Source organism: Heptranchias perlo, chromosome 29, assembly GCF_035084215.1.
Source record: "Heptranchias perlo isolate sHepPer1 chromosome 29, sHepPer1.hap1, whole genome shotgun sequence".
Lineage (NCBI taxonomy): Eukaryota > Metazoa > Chordata > Chondrichthyes > Hexanchiformes > Hexanchidae > Heptranchias > Heptranchias perlo.
Window position 1 is genome coordinate 11,553,717 of NC_090353.1, and position 15,362 is coordinate 11,569,078.

The window sequence follows — 15,362 nt, forward strand, 5'->3', positions numbered from 1 at the left end:
GGAGACCACAAGTTCTGGCACTGACTGGATGGAGGGGAGGGGAGTAGGAGGAGGTCACACGCAAGTAGACTAGAGTACAAAGAGTGATCGCTGTCAGGGGGGATGTGGGGTTGGAGTAGATGGCAGAGATTAGATGGGGTGTGATCATTCAGGGTTTTGAAAGCAGGCACAAGGAATTTGAAGTGGGTACACTAGGGAATGGGAAGCCAATGCAGATTGGCGAGGATGAGGGTGATGGGAATGTAGAGCAGGAGACAAGGACAGAGTTCTGGATGCGTTGGGAGTTTAGTTATGGTTTCTTTCTCCACCTTGGTCACTTCTCACTTTTGAGGAGTAAAATAATGACCAAGAACAAAAACCCATAGCCAACATTTTGTTCCTTGAGGCTACAAGGTACCTTCAGAAATAAAGGACCTAAGAAACAGTGGAATTTGAGATGCCATTGGGCTCATCAAGCTTGCTCCTTCTACTGAGCATACCATCGAACCGTAGTTCAAGTACAGTTGAAAAGCATAAAAGGGAAGACGAGGCAAATTAAAGAATTAAAGGGGAGGTTAGAGAACGTTTCATTAGCCAGGGGATTAGAGTGCATGTCGAAGCAGAATCTGTAAAATCTTTTAAAAGTAAATTAGATAGTTGTTTGAAAAAGAGGAATTTTAAAGGGTATGGGGAGCAAGCAGGCGAGTGGGATCAGATTCACATTGGATAAAAACACTAGCACAGACTAGATGGGCCGAATGGGCAGTTCTTGTGCTAGAATGGTTGATGATGTTGTAGCTTTGCTTGACACCAAGTCAGGCAATATGGTTCCCCGCAGATACACACTGGCACCACCAGGAGCACCTCTATCTGAGGGGGTGATGCTCCAAAGAATGCCAAGGGCACATGTCTTTCTCCTGAGTCTTGTTTCTGGAAGAGAGAGAAATTCTAGTGATTTTAGCGTTTCTGTTTGCGCTTTCTTTCCTCTGTGCTGATCCCCAGGAGATCGAGAGGACCCTGGGGTGACGGAGGAGCATCGCACGCCAACTCTGGCAATGGAAAGATTCTCCATTCAACAGGGAAATGAAAGCCTCGGTGGTGAAGTCATTCCGTGCAATGCATGACTCACTTCACCCTCCGTTCAATTACTCAGAGTATTTCTCCTGCGTCTTTTGGCTCCAACGCCTTGTGTTCATTTATTTAGGCCACCTGCGTCATGGTGACATCTCGGCCCCCTGATTAAAATTACAGGTTAAAAATATCAACTCCTCGTTGCAGTAAAGTGGAGGGCCATCGCATTAGCGGAAAAGAACTGAAGTCACATTCGGAAAGGAAGGAGCTGAGCCCTTTATTATATCATTCTCTTCAATGTCACGGCAACCAGGGTAGGCTAACCGAGTCGGCCTTTATATTATACAAGGGTGCAGCTGGCAGTAAACATCTGCTTCCGTTTACATCGGTTGCAAGTATACACGACCCCACCTTCATTTTGTCCGTGCAAGGGCAAACCCATTTTGATTTGTATGGGCCTTCTGAACAGCCAGTGGGCCGCTTTTTAAGTGTAAAGTGTGCTGAGCCTCGTAACCCACTCGTAGCAATGGGAATCGCCAGCCCTAGCTTCCGAGAACAGCATGAAATAAACGGGGTAGAGCACAGTGCACGGAGGGCTAATGACCCCCTTCAGCCAAATATAAAAGACCCTTAAGTGGGTCAGAGCAGTAAGTAGCAGCTCTGTATTCGACCCTGTGCAAAAACACCTTTAGTTAAGCCACCCTGCTCTCATTACAGTTTGTACCCAAGAGAATGATGTAGAGTGTAGCCTGGCTTTAATGGAGGAGCATTAAAAACATCAACCCCAGCAACCAGGATTTGCACTACCAGGTTAAGTGGCATTAAACAGAAGGGACGAGAGTGGCTCACATCCCCTTTATTGCTTCAGTTGCAGCAGAGAGGATTGGTTGAGTCAGTCCTGAAGTAGGCCCCAGTCCGATCTTTATTACACAGCACCGCCCTAATCACTGACGCCAGTTGGTGCAAACACAGCTCAGGGGTTGATTCCACGCTGGCGCCAGTCTGCACACATGGCAAACTTTTTTACCTCCCTCGGTCTTGCCTTCCTACGACAATCTACAGGCATTTGAAGTTTGCGCTCGGTGTCAGCCGACCGCTACTCCTCGGTTACCCTGGTGATTCTCGGTAACAAACTATTCAGGAACGGTGAGGTGTTTGTTTTTAAATCGGACAGCACGCATGAGCAATCAGGAATGGAAGGAAACAGCAATAAGTTATGTGTTGAGCTGCCCCACCGACAGCGCTCAGTGCACCAGGGAACAGCTCCTGCAATCTTAGTGCTGCCACACACTGAGCCTGGGTTACGTTACTGGGATCACAGAAGGGGCAGCCCCCTCCGACTCGCCTATCCGCCGAGATCCACGCAGAAGGTTGAACCCACTAGCGAGCCATGCGATGGAGCCACATGACTATTTCCATTGAACCGCCTGTGGCTGAGTTAGTAGCAATCTCGCCTTTGAGTCAGATGGTTGTGAGTTTAAGTCCCACTCCAGGACCTGAGCCCATAATCTAGGCTGACATTCCAGTGCAGTACTGCGGGAGTGCTGCACTGTCAGAGGTGCCGCCTTTCGGATGAGACGTTAAACCGAGGCCCCTCTCAGGTGGACGTAAAAGATCCCATGGCACTATTTCAAAGAAGAGCGGGGGAGTTCTCCCCTGTGTCCTGGCCAATATCACTAAAAAACAGATTATCCTGATCATTATCACATTGCTTGCTTGTGGAGCTTGCTGTGTGCAAATTGGCTGCCGCGTTTCCTACATTACAACAGTGACCGCATTGGCTCTAAAGTGCTTTGGGACAAGGCGCTATATAAATGCAAGTCTTTCTTTCTATTAACAAAACTACCAGCGACCTGTCCAAAAGGCGGCATCTTTCGGTTATCTTGTAACACTTGACAGAATCAGAACAAACTCAACAACAACGCCAATGAAAAATTAACAGAGGAAAAATAATTTGCTACAGGACGACCTTGATTCACCTCTTCCCAGTTGTGCTCTCCGCTCGAAGCTCTTCCAGTTAATGACTGCCCCTCTTAAAAGCACAAACCAACACGAGAGAAAAGAAAACTCGGATAGGATTTACAATGATCAGGACTCATCCGCAGTTCCCCAACTGGAGAGAATTCCCTCTTGGATACACAACACCCACTTCAGCTGCTTAACTTTAACGGTATACATAGGTTAAAAGCTTTGTTAAAAGAAAAACGTACTACACATGTATTGTAATGCCGACAATATTACACGTCAGCATAAATCACTGGACTAAAATGAACCCCTTAATGGCTCTCGACAGCTCCAGTCGTTTCATATGTTAATCGCATTCTATTGTGATAGCTGTAATACACACTCTGTTACAGGGCGACCTTGATTCACCTCTTCCCAGTTGTGCTCTCCGCTCGAACCTCTTCCAGTTAATGACTGCCCCTCTTAAAAGCACAAACCAACACGAGAGAAAAGAAACCTCGGATGGGATTTTGCGCCATAATGAACTGCAGTAGGTGTCAGCCGTGGCTCAGTTGGTCGCACTCTCGCCTCTGGGTTCCAGTCCCACTCCAGGGAGTGGAGTGTAAAATCTAGGCTGACACTCCAGTGCAGTACAGAGGGAGTGCTGCACTGTCCAAAGTGCCATCTTTCTATAAAAAAATTTGCAGGGTTACAGGGATAGGGTGGTGGAGTGGGAATAGCTGGATTGCTCTTGCATAGAGCCGGCACGGACTTGATGGGCCGAATGGCCTCCTTCCATGCTGTAACCTTTCTATGATTCTTTCAGATGTGATGGTAAACCAAGAACCCATCTGCCCTCTCAGGTGGATGTAAAAGATCCCATGGCACTATTTGAAGACGAGCAGGGGAGTTCTCCCCGGTGTCCTGGCCAATATTTATCCCTCAACCAACATCAATAAAAAAAAGGTTAGCTGGTCATTATCTCATTGCTGTTTATGGGATCTTGCTGTGCACCGACTGGCTGCCACATTTCCTACATTACAACAGTGACTACACTTCAAAAGTACTTCATTGGCTGTAAAGCACTTTGGGACATCCTGAGGTCGTGAAAGGCGCTATATAAATGCAAGTCTTTCTTTCTCCATCTGTAATTTCTTCCAGTTTTGACGAGGGGTCCATACCCGAAATGTTCCCTCCCGTATTTTCTCCGCAGGTGCTAACTGATTTGCTGAGCGTTTCCAGCGTTTTGCCCTTTTTATTCCAGCAGCGGTCACCGGGTAGCCATCAGAATCGTAGACGGTTCTCCCATCCCTAACCCACAGCATGGAAACCAACCTAGATATCCCTTACCTCCATCCTGACTGAGACCAGCTAACCCAACAAAGACAAGGGATCGAACCTAGGACATTGTCTGTGTGGCTCAGCAGTGACCCCCATGGCGGGAGCATAATCCATTATTATAGAATCATTAAAAGGAGTGTTGCTCCCTGACTGTTAAAAACGCCCAGAAAGCAACAGATATTGAACAATAATGCTCATCTGACAGGCTCTGGGCAATAGCTATCCTGCTGGCTCAGTGGGAAGCTCCAGCTCCACCCTCTCCCCCAGTGTGGTACTGGATTAAACAGACCAGAAGGCCCCAGGTTCAAACTGTGCTGGTATCTGACGTCAAATGGGGCAATAATAGGGTTACTGCATCTGACCTCAATGTGGCGGGTATGGGGGGGGGGCGGGGGGGAGATTAACCAAGGGGGTTAGAAGCTAGTGAGTATGCATGTGGATATTTGGTGAGGACAGAGCCAGGCTTGGCTTTGAAGCCCCTCCATATCCCGTTAACAGGCACAATCACCAGGGGAAGCGGGGAGGAACATTAAACAGAGTTCCTGCTCTTGATCTGTTAAAAAGTGCATGCCTATGGGCTATGGATGAGAACAGGATTGGGCTCGGCTGCAAAGGACCTCCACGGTCGAATAGCTAGCCAACACTCTGTCTAAAAGTTCACTCATTAAAAGCAGCCCCTCAGGTGAAGGGTCAAAGGGCACAGTGGGGCTGTCAGACAAAAAACAAATTATAATCTGCTGTTTAACTCCAGTGGAATCCCATGTGGGTACAAATCGGGATGGGGGGGGGGGTGGCTGGGGGGGGTGAAAGGAGTATTGGATTAGCTGAACTCAACAGGCCCTCATCAACTCCCTCCCCCTTTAGAGGGTTAAATTGGATGGTGAGAATTGAGAACCGGATCACTCTGCTGGGGATCTGGAAAGATTATGAATGACGGAGCAGGTGGGCCCTTTGTTACAGTGATCGGGCTTGTGTGGCCTCCCTTTAATTGAGTGGACGATCGATTCCTGCCACTAGTGATCGTCACTGGGCAGCATTCCCTCCGTATCATTCAGTCAGATCACTGTCCGGCTCAGTAGCCACAGAGCATCCAACGGGCCAGACACCCTACATTACCACTACCACAGACGCCACTGTAATGACATTGAAAGATAAAAAAAATTCTAGGATTACAAAATTAGCTTTTAAACCAAAGAAAAAAAATGCAAGCCTTCTTAAAGGTGCAGAGCCACATTATAATCCCCCATGTAAATACTGAAAAGCCTATCTGTCCCCACCCAACCGCCCCACAAGCTGATGGTGTTGACTAATGTTGGGGTACAGTTGCACCTGCACACCCCCCCCATTACCTCGGCCAAGTGGCCATTCTTTCAGTTGTGATCCTAGACATCGAGTGCCAATAGGCTATTCGACCATGCAGGGCATCATACTAATCCTGCCCATCCTTGACAACCACACATATGCACTTTCCAGCTGGAATTAGTGGATAGCAAGCAGGAGGGAGAACACTTCCCAATTCCCCCCCCCCCCCCCATGTTAGCCAAGGAAGGAGTACAGAGGCCAACTATAGCACCTCCTGGCTGAAGGTTCAGCTCATTCAACACAGAGAAATCAAACCTGTCCTTTATGTACTCAAACCCTGATGTCTCTAGTGAAAAGTTAGAAACAAAATTAAGTCAGCCAAGGTTCCCACTCCTGATCACTAACCATTGACCTCCCCGCCTCCCCCCGGAAAGTGTGCATGTTGGGTGGGGATTAGGCCAGGCTCAGTTGTGATGGCTTCCACAGTCAAAGAATTCACTAATATTCACAAACTAGACTCGCACAAGAAGAATGGCCAGTTGATTCCTGTGGAGCCATTACCCTTGTGTGAGTCAGTGTCTTCAGGAGATAAAGGAGGGGGGATGGGGAAACAGAAATCTTCATAACTAAGTGTGCAGGTAAGGCAGTTGCTCCAGCTCTGGGAGGAGGAAACCCTAACAGGCATGTACTACACATTATATTTAGAAAGTGCCTTTTATGTTCTAGGATATCTCAGAAGGCTTCACAGCCAATGGGTTATTTTTGAAATGCAGTCACTGTTGTTATGTAGTCAAACGTGGCAGGTAATCTCATCGGCAGCAAGTCAACGAGTGACCAAGCAACTGCTTTATGGTGGTGTTGGTTCAGGGAGGAACGTTGGCTAAGACATTGGAAGAACTCCTTGCTCTTCTTCAAATAATGCCCCATGATCTTGAACATCCATCTCAACAGGAAATTGATTAGTGTCTCTCCGATAATGCATCGCTCCTCACCACTGCACTGAAATGTCAGGTTAGATTATGTGCACGAGTCCTGGAGTGGGCCTTGAGCCCGCAACCTTCCGACTCAGAAATGGGGAGTGCTACAAACTGAGCGAAAAGAAGCAAGTTCACAACCTCTTTGGCACTAGGTGGCACCACATTGCACACTAAAGACAATGTACCAGCTCACACTGCCATAGACTGCTAGAGACATCCGGTGGCAGCTAAGGGTACTGCACCCTTAAAAAAACCCACCCAACTCATTCAACATGTTGAAGTTGTGATTTATGATCAGGAAGATCCCACATTTACTCAGCAAGTTACTGCTGCAAGGAATAGTGGGGCAACTTTCTCCAACCACTGCGCCCTTCTGTGGTCTCCATCCCTCAGCCCCACTCTCTGCAACTCCTCGGTTGAACCTTGATACATCTCTCTCTGCCTTTTAAAAAAAAAGATACCCCCCCCCCCCCCCCAAACCCTTCTAAAACTGCTCTGCGATCCAGGGAATGTCACAATCACATTAAAGGCACGGGGAATAGAGAGAGAGAGAGAGAGAGCAAAGGAGATTGAAGGAGAAAGATTAGCAACAGTGGAGAAACACCCAGCAGCTCAGCTCTGGGACTCTGTCCTCCCAACACCTGCAGTGTGTGTGAGTGGAGAGGGGGATTTTGGAGCTTGTCCAGCCCCGGGGTGAAGTGCGGGTGGGTCAGCCGGCGGGACAGCAATGTGAAGGAAGAGATGCATCGGCACATTTAAAGTGCATTGGCTCAGTTGCTATGTTTTTTTTTTGCTTTAGCTGATTGGTACGAATTAAATAAGCCCGCTGACAACATAGTTTATCTCAAAAGGCTTAATTTCATTCCCTGCCATTGAGTTACTACCCGCTGCCTCGACCGGTTCTAAATTCGCTCGAACAAAACAAAAAAAATTAAATGAAAGCTGTGCACAGTCTCCGGCCGGTGTCCCGCAGCCGCCCATCGATTAAAGCCCAGAGTCACGTTTAGCGAGGGGTCCACACGGTGCCAGTGTACTGTGAACCCTCAAAAAACAAAACTCAATGCTTGTGGCGGACGGCAAATCAGCACAGCTCTTTGTATCCACTCGCACACTGCAGGTCTTCCCCCACGAGTGACGGATCCACCCCCCACCCCCCTCCAAAACCATCACGATCCCCAGAGAATTACATATAACGCCACAGTGTGTCTTTGACGTTCTTCCAGGGGAACATCTATAATCACTGTCATTTTCACAAAGAGTAGTTAGAAAGCAGCAGGGTGTGTGGTTCCTCTCACACAGTTCATTCCCTCCAATTTTCTCTTTCCCTATCTCCTAAAGGCATTGATTCTTTGCTGGGGTGTGATGCCGTGGAGCCATGGGCATTGGGTACCCTCTGATACCATGGACCTCAGGTCGTCCCAAAGCGCTTTACAGCCAATGAAGTACTTTTGAAGTGTAGTCACTGTTGTGATGTAGGAAACGCGGCAGCCAATTTGCGCACAGCAAGGTCCCACAAACAGCAATGAGATAAATGACCAGATAATCTGTTTTAGTGATTTGATTGAGGGATAAATATTGGGCAGGACATCAGGGAGAACTCGCCTGCTCTTCTTTAAATAGTGCCATGGGATCTTTTACATCCACCTGAGAGGGCAGACGGGGCCTCGGTTTAACGTCTCATCCGAAAGACAGATTTATAAAACAGTACTCGGCTTTGTAGTCACGTGACAATTGCAGACAGACCCTTTTGCCCATTTCTACCACGTTACCCATCTCATCCACTGCCCGGGACAATTACCATAGGTCCTACTTCGGATGACAATTCCATTTATCAGGAATGCAATGCGCGGCCATTGACTGGTGCCCTGCTCAAACGGGCACTGCCATCTGGCGAGGCACCTTGTCAGACAACTCGCCGGGACTGGAAACAAAGAGGGCACGCAACATGCAGCAACAGTGGCTCGACCAAAAACCGGAACAATTATTTTAAAAATTGGGTTCGTGACATCCCGCACTGAAGCGGGCACGATGCCCGACGCAGGGCGAATCCCCCCTTCCCCACTGGCAGCTGGCACGGTGACGTTATCACTAGAGCTGATGTGGCGGGCACCTCTTGACTGTCGAAGAGAGAGCCTGTCCAAGATACTCTCGGCCATCAGGGTCCATTTAGAAACTAAAAAAGGTCGACTCTAGTCACATCTGCCCAGTGCGAACACTTGGATAAAGGGAAGGTGCTCACCCGGCATTTCCCATTCAGAATGTTTCACTGTCTAACGCTGTGATACAGCGCTGTTTGCTCCTGCTACAGTCAACGGCAAGGAGTCACAGACAAAAGGGATGGGAATGAAAAATCTACTTCACTAACAATCAATTAAAATAATTAGTAACTTCATCTCCTAGGAAAAACACGCAGAGACACACCATCAGATCAATTACTGTTATCAGAAATTACTGTTTACCAAAACTAGTGACTGTCACTAATATAACAGAATAGTGTTCCACTCCCCACACTGTACAAGCCAGCGTTACAAGCCAGGAATAGATATTATCACCCTCCTCGCATCAAAATATGATGCTTTTTTGCTGGGAAATTCTGTTCATAAATTGTCTTGAGGTTGTCTGTGTGTAGGGGGGAAACAAGGGGTCTCTAAGTTTCTCAGAATACAACTGGGTTTCTTCAACACCATTCATGGAGGTTGAGCAGAAGTTACGAAGAATAAGTCAGGACATCAAGGGTTAATCATTTCCTGTTTGAACTGATTAGTCTCACCCAGACCAGAGAGGTGGGGGGAGGAGGGAGAGAGGGAGGGAGGGTGGGTGGGAGGGAGAAAGGGAGAGAATGAGAATATTGAAGGCTGGAGAATCACAATTACAATAATGAATGCTAAACCTTTGCTCATTTTCATAGCACTACGATTTGAGGGAGAGGCAAAATCAATGTTAATCAAATTCCTCCTATAATTTGCAGACAGACTTCAGCATTAAAACATCTTTCAGGGGAAAGAGACTTTAATCTTCGATCAAATGTTTGAAAAATAGTGGAGAGGTGTTATTGATAATTTTTATGGCATACCCAATGAAAACAAACACATCTATTTAAGTGATGTTTATTCCTCTGCATATCTTTCCCCAATGAAGGCAAACCAAGACATCGATCTCCCATACAAGAGGTCAATGAAGGCGATTCTTCAAGTCTATTTTTGCCCCTGCACTAACTAAATGCTACAGACACAGGAGAAAGCTCGGTTGCAATAGAAAAGATCCAATAACACTCCATCTCCTCTCTCCAAGACAATTCCCCTCTAGCCAAAAGGGGAAGCGATCACTTGCAATGTACATTGAGCCAGCGATCCATGTGTATATCTGATCTGTATCAATCCTGTCCTTAAATATGAAGCTTGGCGGAGTTTCATGCAATCTGGTTAATGCATCAGCTGTCACGACCAGCGCTAGGCAATTCTTACCGAGCAAATGTTATAACAGGAAAGGACACACACATTATTTCCACTGGGTTTGTCTTGCTTTTAAAAAATAATATGCTGATCTCAGACCTGTCCCTCTCCCATAAAAGAATCACCCCTCTCCATTCGTCACTCATTTGCTGCCCTTCCATCCCCACTACGTGTTTAAAAAAAAACTCCATCCATTTGCAACCCATCCTGCAGAATCCATCAATAGCTAATGTGGGTCTAAAAAGAGAACTTGCAGACTGAAGGCTCCTTGTCTACTCCTATATCTAAAATACTTACGGATCATTGTGAAAACAATGGGGCATTGCAAAGTAAACGATAACAAACAGATCAATAGTTCCCAAATATTTAATCAAAATCACCCCAACAAAGAACAAGTAAACATTTTATTAATGTTGACTCTCCGGAACCATTCCCCTCTAGCACCAGCCTCTCATTCTCTACACAAAGTCTTCAGGAGTGAGATTTGAAAGACCACTCCCCCCCCCATAGTATCTCTCTACCCCCCCCCCCCCTCAAATAGTATCTTTCTCTCCCCCTTCTGCAACCTCCCAGTCCATCCATGAAGTGCCCTATCCTATCCACAGTTCTGAGCTCACCTTCACAGTCCAAGAGCCTGTCCCTTTCATCCTTTCCACTCCCACCAGTCAAATGCAGAGACCACTGCATCCATACCCATTTAAACCCCTCACTCACAGCCTGTCCAGCTGCTGCTCCTGTCTCTCCCCATCCCTATATACACACACACACACACACACATCACAGCATCTTTACATCTGCCCAGCGTATCACCTCTGGTGTCCTGTAGGACAAATCTAGCCCCACAGAAAAAAATAATTAAAAAAAGATAAAGTAAGCCAGTTAATGCTCCTTGATCCTTCCTTTAGTACAATTCCGATTCACATGGAGCTTTTCCAGAGCAGGGCATTGCAGTCTCCTCTCCCACTCTCTGCAACACACAGAAATCCTTGCAAGAAATCAAGTGCAAAAACCCATCACAGCAGGAATACAAAGGAATTTTAAATCCCCTCCCTCACAAATCCCCACACAATCAATGCATTGCAATGTGAAAGAGAGAATCGAGCATTTACCTGGTAAAATGTTTCTGCTTTTCCTTTACATTTTCCTGGTGAATAATCCCTTTTTGCAGTGCAGTGTAATCCCAGTGTGATTGTGTGTGCTGCTTGCAGACTCTCCCTGTTCTCACTGCTCTCAGCCTCTCTCCACTCTCAGCATTACCAGACACCAAGGGGGTGATGTCATTCAGAACTCCGGCGTCGTGACGTCACGCGAGCCGCGTCCCCTGACGTCAACGCGCGATGCGGCGTAAAGCGGGCGCGAGAAGAAAGCCGGTATCGCATCAGGTGACGAAGGCTCCGTTCCTTCTTAAAGTGACAGCGCTCTCTTAAAGGAGCCTTCTATATGGAATTGATAGGGTTAAAATCAGCAGATATCGGTGCAGAATTCTTCACTCACCCTCATTTTAATCATTTTGGATGATGTTTCATTCTTTATAGAAGTCAAATTAATCACCAGAAGTGAAAGGTAGGCTACTCCGAAGTTCAGCCTACCTCCTATATGTTAGTATTGTATAGTGTACAATTATCCAGTAATAATGTACACATAATCTGTACATGTTATTTTATATAAAGATATAAATTTAAATTCCTTCCTAAAGGGACTTTCTGAGGAGAATTCTCCTCAAATCAACAACTCACATTTGTAAAGCACCTTTCACATAACAAAATGTCCCAAGGCACTTGACAGTGAGAACGGTGGACACCCAATAGAAAGTAGGGGAGGAGTTAGGGGGTGTGCTGAAGGCACGGTTGAAAAGACAACTGTCAGCCTAGGCTCAGTGGAAGCAACCTCACCTCAGGGTCAGCAGGTCATGGGTTCAAGCCCCACTCCAGAGACTTGTTATTTGAGCACTTGTTAATTTAGGCTGACACTTCACTGTAGTCACACTGAGGGAGTGCTGCACTGTCAGAGGTGCCATCTTCCCATTTAGGTGTTAAACTGAGGCCACGTTCGCCCACTCAGGTGGATGTAAAAGATCCCATGGCCCTCAACTAACACCACTATAAAAATGGATTAGCTGGTTATTTATCCCATTGCTGTTTATGGGACCTTGCTGTGTGCAAATTGGCTGCTGCATTTCCTACCTTACAACAGTGACTACATTTCAAAAAGTACTTCATTGGCTGTAAAGTGCTTTGGAGCACCCTGAGGATGTGAAATGCGCCACATAAGTTACATAGAATTTTACAGCACAGAAACAGGCCATTCGGCCCAACAGCTGTAAATGCAAGTTAGCCCTTTCTTCCTTTCGCTGAAGGCTGACATGTATGACGGAGCAGAGAGTGGTGGGAATCGGTCAGAAGAGGCTCTGGTGGGATGTAGTACTAGAGAACATTGCAGGGGTAGAGTGCAACAATAAAGAGGAAGGATTTGAGAATGGATAAGAAATTGGCTGAAGGAAAGGAAGCAGCAGGTATTTGTTACAGGAGTTAAGTTGGAAAAGTTATGTGGGAAAATGGGGTGTCCCAGGGATCGATGTTGGGATCCTTACTGTCTCTAATTTGCGTGAATGACTTGGAATCAGAATCTCAATGCAAACTGGTCATGTTCGCAGACAATACCAAACAAGGAGAGGCAATTGAGGAGAAAATTCAGGAACTACAAAACGCGGTAGACAAAATATTCTAGCGGGCAGAACAATGGCAGGTAAAATTTGATAAGGATGAATGTAAACTACTGCACATAGGAAGAACAAAACGTTGACATATATAATCCTTGAATGTTTCTGAAATAACTAAAGATGAATTGAAAAAGATTGAGGGGTTTTCATGGACTTACTCTCAATATGTCCAGTCTCTGTGGGATGGCAATTAACAGAGCAAATAGAATGTTGAACTTTATAACCAAAACAGCAGAGGAAGTCATGCTCAAACTGCAAAATGCTCTGATCAACCCATGCGTTGATTACTGGTGTCCACTTCTAATCACAGTAGAGAGGAGCTACAAGACTGACCCTGGTGTTAGAGGACAGAGTTGGGCTTTTCAGCAGTGAAAGGAAGTGATTGAGAGGTGACTTTATAGGAGTTTGTAAGATAGCCAACAAGGTGGAAAATTGTAAATCCAGAAAATTACTTCACGACAAACTATGGGACTAGGACAAGGCGAGACAGATTCAAAATATTAAAAGTCAAATTTAGGACTGATGTGAAGAAGTTCTTCTTCATACACAGGCTGATCAACACATGGAATTCATTCCCAAATCAGTGGAAGTAAAAACCCTGGAATCATTTCAGAAAAATTAGATGCCGTGTTGGAGGGACTGCAAGGTCTTTCTGGATGAATGCGCCAGGAGAAGCCAATTGTCCTCCCTCATCCGTATCTATCTTAAACCTGAGAAAATCTCCGAAAGCTTGTGAATTTAAAATAAAATTGCTGGACTATAACTTGGTGTTGTAAAATTGTTTACAATTGTCAACCCCAGTCCATCACCGGCATCTCCACATCGTATCTATCTTATGAAGACAAGGTTGACGATTTTAAAGTTAACATGCCAGGGGGTGGGGGCAAAGAGCCAGTGGAAGTCTTTGACGAGGACAATGATGATGAGACTTCGTACAAGATAGATTGTTGAGTTAAGAGCTATGAAAGAGTTAGAATTTGTGTGATGTTGATCTGGAAAGCCCAGTGAGAAAACTTTGGAGCAATCGAGCCTTGACTAAGGCAAGAATAATGGTGGTAAGGATGAAGTCAGGGCAAACATAGAATCAGTGCAGCCGTACAACGATCAGTGAACTATCTCCACTAGGTTAGATCTTCGGATCCGACTGTTATTTAAAGCAGGACTTTATTGGTTTTTGATCAGGCTGTTTGCGGACTACTTTGCTACAAGGTCAAGGTCCACCTTAGAAGGAAGGAAAAAAACTGAACGTCTCCAATCTCACAAGAAACATATGTTCAGTCACAAACAATCAGTTGCTCGCAGATTGGAGAATGGGAGCTGTTGGGAATTGCTGGCTGTGTGGAGGAAAGTAATGTGAACCAATTAAAGCAACAATATCTTTATTCAAAGGTTCTTGGCAAACACTCAAAATGATGACATGGCTTCCATGGAAACACGTCATTGCATTACAAAAATGTGCTACTAGCACATGACATTTAACCCTTCTCTCTTACTAGCAACAAAGACAGTGGCCCTTTAAGGGATACAAAAACACACACACACACACTGCAGATGAAAAATCTGGTAAAATTCAATATTATAAGCTAAAATTGCACTTCAGATCAAAGTTTTAGTGGTGGTGTGATGGGACATGCAGTATGCAGGTGTACCAAGTACCTGTACAAAACCTGGCAAAATCTCCCCCCGCCCACCCCCCCTCCCAGCCCCACCATCCCAGTCACATGGCTGTGTGTGGCATTTGAAGATCTATCGCACTTGTACAAAACACAATCAGGCAACAAGTTTTTCTTGCTGGTTTCAAGGAGGCAGCAAAGTTGTGCTGTTTCTAAAATATTCCAGAATATGAAAATGGAAGGGGACTGGCTTGGCATATGGATTAGCTTCACCTCTGGAGCCTGGGTTTGAATCCAGACTAGACTGATGGATGAAAGTCTCCTCTCTGCCAGCTATGAGAGTCTGACGTTATATGAGTCAACTATTGGGCAAGGATCCACAGCACAAAACCAGCACTAATTTGGCAATCTCACTCAGAGAAGCCATAAAGATGGCTGGTATGGGAGAGGGGCAGATGTCACACTGATGCAGTACGGGGTGCTGTTCTGGGGTAGGGGCTGAGGCACATTCTTGGGACAGAACCGAGGGATCCTTACTCTTCATCTAACCTTGTTGTACCTTACCAGGGAGAGTGCTTGAACTGAAAGTGTCCAATCCCCAACACTAACATCCCTTACCTTGATGAGTGCAAAAGTCACCAAAAATATATATAAATCTTTTACTTAAATCGGAGAGTTTTTTCCCAGAAAATTAAGCAGGCCTGCAGTGCGAGATGCACTGGGCAGTGTGACACTGAGCTATGCCGACAAGATGGCCAGAGGTCTGTGTCATGTTAGTTGAGGCAGCAATTGGGATATTACAATCGGCCTCGTTGGCCTTGATTTTCACGGGGGTGGGGGCGGGGTGATAGGGGGCGACAAACCCGCCAAGGCCGGGGACGTGGAGGCCCTGCCGATCTTAATGGCGGGGCCTCATTTAAATAAATCTATGCAAAGTCCCGCCTGACAACCAGCCAGACCCGTG

General features: G+C 46.2%; 1 protein-coding gene across 1 annotated transcript in view; it reads right to left on the bottom strand.

The window, feature by feature from the left end:
- The window catches only part of LOC137299396 (receptor-type tyrosine-protein phosphatase delta-like), a 424,076-nt gene extending 412,794 nt beyond the window's left edge, over positions 1-11,282 (bottom strand). Inside the window, exon 1 of the mRNA XM_067968105.1 lies at positions 11,176-11,282. The gene's annotated coding sequence lies outside the window, so the exon portion shown is untranslated. The remainder of the gene's footprint in view (positions 1-11,175) is intronic.
- Positions 11,283-15,362: the final 4,080 nt, after the last annotated feature.